Source organism: Morone saxatilis, unplaced genomic scaffold, assembly GCF_004916995.1.
Source record: "Morone saxatilis isolate NCDOM2014 unplaced genomic scaffold, NCSU_SB_2.0 Contig7, whole genome shotgun sequence".
Taxonomy (NCBI): Eukaryota; Metazoa; Chordata; class Actinopteri; family Moronidae; genus Morone; species Morone saxatilis.
The window spans coordinates 4879366-4884158 of record NW_023340246.1 but is presented as its reverse complement, the minus strand read 5'-3'; positions in this window follow the sequence as shown (position 1 = coordinate 4884158).

Below are 4793 nucleotides of genomic sequence, written 5' to 3'. Positions count from 1 at the left end.
TTTGTCCTATAAAACATTAGAAAACTGACAATCACAATTTCCTACTATAATACAATACAAGGAAAAGCCCCAATTTCTTATGATTGAGAAGTTAAAAGCATAACCTTTTGGGCAATTTTCTATCCATCACCAAATTACCAAAGTTAGTTATCTTGAAGGGGCATGAATATCTTTCATGAATATTTTCATGGCCAATCCATTGAAAACTTGAGCTATTTTACTTAAAACCACAAATGTTAACCTCATGGTGGTGCTTGGGGAAAAGTCAGGGGATCACCAAGTTCATAAGGAGTCATCGGAGATCTCAGCACCTACCGGTCGTCTGGGGGTTTCTAAAGGCAAAGCAGCTGCTTGAACAAACAAACATATGTAAGCCACTTGCTTCAAGGACACACCTTACCTAAAACTTTCCCCCAATTCTCCTCTGTAGTGAAACAAACTGGAGAATACTGCAAATCACTTGTTCCAGGGGCAAAATACTGAAAATGGATTCTATGAGCAACGTCATGCTTGTGAGTATTTACTGAATATTTGGTATGGCCATCCACCCAACAGTTGTCAAGACATGTCACTAAAAAACAAAACTGTCAACTTCAAATCAGAGGGCCTTATCTTCTAGAGACCCTGTATATTTGTACAACATTCATGCCCATCCAATAACTGATGTGTGAGTCTAGGCCGAAGTAGTGGACCTACAAAAGACCAACATTGCGATGCTAGCATGGCTAAATATCAGAGAGACTGGCCATCAGCAGACATGGCACAATGTATTTGATTCAGGCATTTTATTGTGCCTATATGTAACTAGAATGAATTGTGCATACATCCAGAAGACACACATTATAGATTGATGACTCAGTATACTTAAAGTAAACTCTAATGGGACATTGTTCTTCTGTGTTTTTTCACCCTTAGGCCAATAAGGCAAAGCATCAATTCTTTGTATCAATTACAAGTTCCTAAAAGCAGCTTTCAGGCTGTAATCAGAAGCATATGCTTTGAACCAGGATTATTAATTGTCTTGTCCCCTTGTTTGCCAGGCACATTATAGCACTATGGTGGCCTAGCTAACACAGTTACATCAGTAGTGGCCTGGCTAACAAACTAAGCATCTGCTGTTCCTCCCTATTCTCTGCCTATAATGTCGTTAAGCATGATCCAAAACACTTTGTTACCATCGACTGTGGAGTAATGATGCATGGTTACTGATCACTCACACAGTTTCTGTCTTTATAAGCCTGCTGGGTTGCTCTCACCTCTCAAACGAGCCCTTTTTTCTAGCCAATAATCCACCAAACAAGGAAAAGCTGGTGTAATTAAGTATTGATCACAAGGAGAAGGTAAAGTATTCAATAACTAAGTGTGCCTCTCTGGCCAGAGATTTGTCATGAGGTAAGAGTAATGAACTTCCGTCAATTTCCCATAAGTCAGGGGTGAGATATGAGAACTGCTGGTCCAGGTTAAAGTTGTGTCTGTTTGATGAATCATAAGCCTAAAGAATGACTCATTCTGTATATCCAAGGCTAATATAAATTCTTCAAAATGAATCTTTCATGTTTTGCAAACTCAATTTCATTCCCTTAAAAATTGTATGAACGTCCTTGGCCCCAGTGATCTAAATAAAACCCTCTCTTCGTGCATCGTGCAATATTACATTTCGATGAGTGACGACGGTGAAGAGACTTATGAGAGGGAGCCAAAAAAACTCTCAAGTGTATGTGTCTGTGTGTGTGTGTTATTATTGAACAGTCTTATCTGCCAGTCTCCTGTTTTTATAAAGACTATATTTTCTTCGAGTGTGGTCTCACCAACAAATTCATGGTTGGGAGTGTTTTACTGCTGATTGGATCACATTGTGAGTGTGTGTGTTGTCCCTTTACACCCCTGTGATTTCGTTTACACACACTGATACAACAGACAAGTGGAGTGTATCCTTACAACCAACTGACTTCACATAAATGTTTTCATAGGACACAAGCTTTGTTGACCACTAAGCGAAGAAAATTATAGGACAGATTTCTTTTAAGCATAAATAAGGTCTGGGTCTAGCATGAATGTGAGTTGTTGCAGTAAAACTATACAAAGACACAAATTTCTCAGTAGGCAGTGCTCTGACTTTATTTAGAGGTTATTTTAAATGCAGTAATTTAGTGGGATGTCCGGTTTTTTTTATGGTATCTTTCACTTTTAATTTCTCTAAAATAGTCGACAAAATACATAATTTGGAAAAATTTTCTAGCGTTTTCTGATCAGACGCCTGTATCAGTAGGATAACTGTTATGTAAAGGCTTAGTTAGGTTTAGGGTTAGGTGGTTGCAACTCCAGGACAACATTTGTCAGCCGAACAAGATTCAGTGTTTCTAACTGTTTTAATTACTGGGTCCGCTTGTTTTGGAGCATCTGACTGCAATGACGGCAAGGGCACTGAAGACAAAAAAGCTCCCATGATCCAACGCTACTTCATCTTTTGTCTCCCCATAGCGCCAGAAACAACATATTGTACGCTTAACTTTGATTCTCACGCGTAAGTCTTGTGAAATGCTGCTTATTAAACCTTCAGATCTTTTCAGACGTGAAATGCTCACTTTCATGACAATACGACAGCTCCTTCAATACCAAGCTACATTACCATGATACCCCACCAGATTACCTCATATTTTTCTTCAACTACTGCAAGTGCAATATTAACACATGCGTATGACTGTGTTACACCACAGCAAAGGCAAAGAACCCACAAACCCTGACTAACTAGGAGTGTGTCTTTTGGATCTGGGCAAACACAGCAGCAAGAAAATGAAAGTGATGCAGCGGGGAGGTCAATATCACGCATGCTCCGGCATTACATCCGGTACTTCATGACATGTTTATGCATGCGCCTGTGGAGGGGTGTCTGCCTCGTGTTTGCTGTGCACTTGCATGACTGTGCAAGAGTGTATATGTCTGTGTTTGTGTGTGAGTATGCAGATAGAGTATTAGAAGACAGACTGCTACCCTGCTGTTTCCCACAGAGACTGTGATTAGCTAGTCTCTCCAGGACAGAGACCTCAGCCAGCATCTGTGATGCTGCTCCGCGACCTTATTGATGAGCCGCCACGAGGTGTAACAAGCATGCCTTGTGTCGCGGCATGCCTCCTGTAGGAGAATCATGGGCAAGACAAGAAACCTGCGAGGCATTCTGGGCCCTTCCTGTGACCAGACTGTGAAGCAAACTCCTTTGTTGCTCAGACACCATAGCACATACATTTAGAATCAATTACAGCTGCACTTTTCCTCTTAATGGGTACTTAATTTCATTTCAATTATTGCTAGAAAGTCAAATCCCTTCATCCTCCATCTCTAAATTACTCTCAAGACTAAAGTAAGAGTAAAAAAAAGAGCAACAAGAATGTATGATGGCTATAACTTTACTCTCAGTTGTCAAGTTATATGGACCGCTACAAGAACAGGTACTTTTCCTGTTACTACTATTCCATCTGACATTGCAGCGACTCCCACTGGAGCTGAGCTGGCCAAGGTATACATTTACATTATGAAGGTTTATTCAGTCCTGTGCATTGTCTATAACAGTATTTATACTTTCCCACAGCGAGAGGATCAGAAGTGTTTTCTAAAGTGTCTCAGTTCAGGTGAAGAGCACTCCCTTTATACTGTTTCCTATGTAAAGTGTCTCCTGGTTACATGGAGGAATGTGTGTGAGTCTGGAGTTAATAGAGCAGGAATGATTTAAGTGTATGTATTGGGAGTCAGTTTGTTCTCAGTTTTTTATCACCAAATATGGAAAGTAAAGTTGAACTTCAGGAAGAGCCCAGGCCAAATGGATGACCAAACAAGCACTTGTTGGAAATAAAACTTCAATACTAAATCTAACTCTCTGACTATGGAAAAAAAAAACAGGAGAAAAGAGAAGGCAACAAAATTGCTGCTCTCTCTCACAGAGCTTTCTGGTAAAGTAGTAAAAGATAAGATAGAAAAATGACATTGACATTAGGCTGGAAACAACATACAAGGGATGTAGTCAGCAATGAATAGCTCACAGTACAAATTGTCTTTATACACCCTCCTCATAAACCTCCAGATGGTCTGTGATTGGTCCACAAATTCACCAGCATGAGAGAGGACCTAGAGGCGCACAGAGCCTGAGGAGCAACTCAGATACTGTACCAACAAATTTGAACATTTACACATCCAACAGAAGGGAAGAAAAGGAGAGAGAAAAAGAATTAGAACTGCACAGAAGAAAAGCTACACGGTTTGTTTCACTACTCAGCACTTCAGTATTGTATCCACTTGCTCGCCATCTAATCATATACGGTACAGATATTAGAGGTTGTGCTGACGATGGACTTTTGACCAAAAGTTTAACTACTTTTTTTATCGGATTTTTTCACTTTTTCTGGCTTTTTTTTTTTTTTTTGATCACTCACATCCGACCCTATTTCTTTAAAAGCCCGCAAGAGTGCATAACTGAAAGTAATAGTATAATGTATATGCAGAGTGTGGCATGCTGTAGGAATTTGGTGTACATTTGATATTTATTCATAAAAAAAAAGTCCAGGTAGAAAAAGGCTACATCAAATGAAATGGACTGCACATAGTCTAAAGTATGTGTATATTTATGCCCAATCAAATCTGTTTTCCAAGCCACTTCTCATGCAACAACACCTGTTTTAGGGCATCACATAATATATCCAAATTGCTGCCATATGTGTGACTGACATTTAGATGGGAGGATGCGCATTCATGAAAAAGTGGTCCCTTGCTATTTACACAAACAAAAACACTGATGCAAAGGC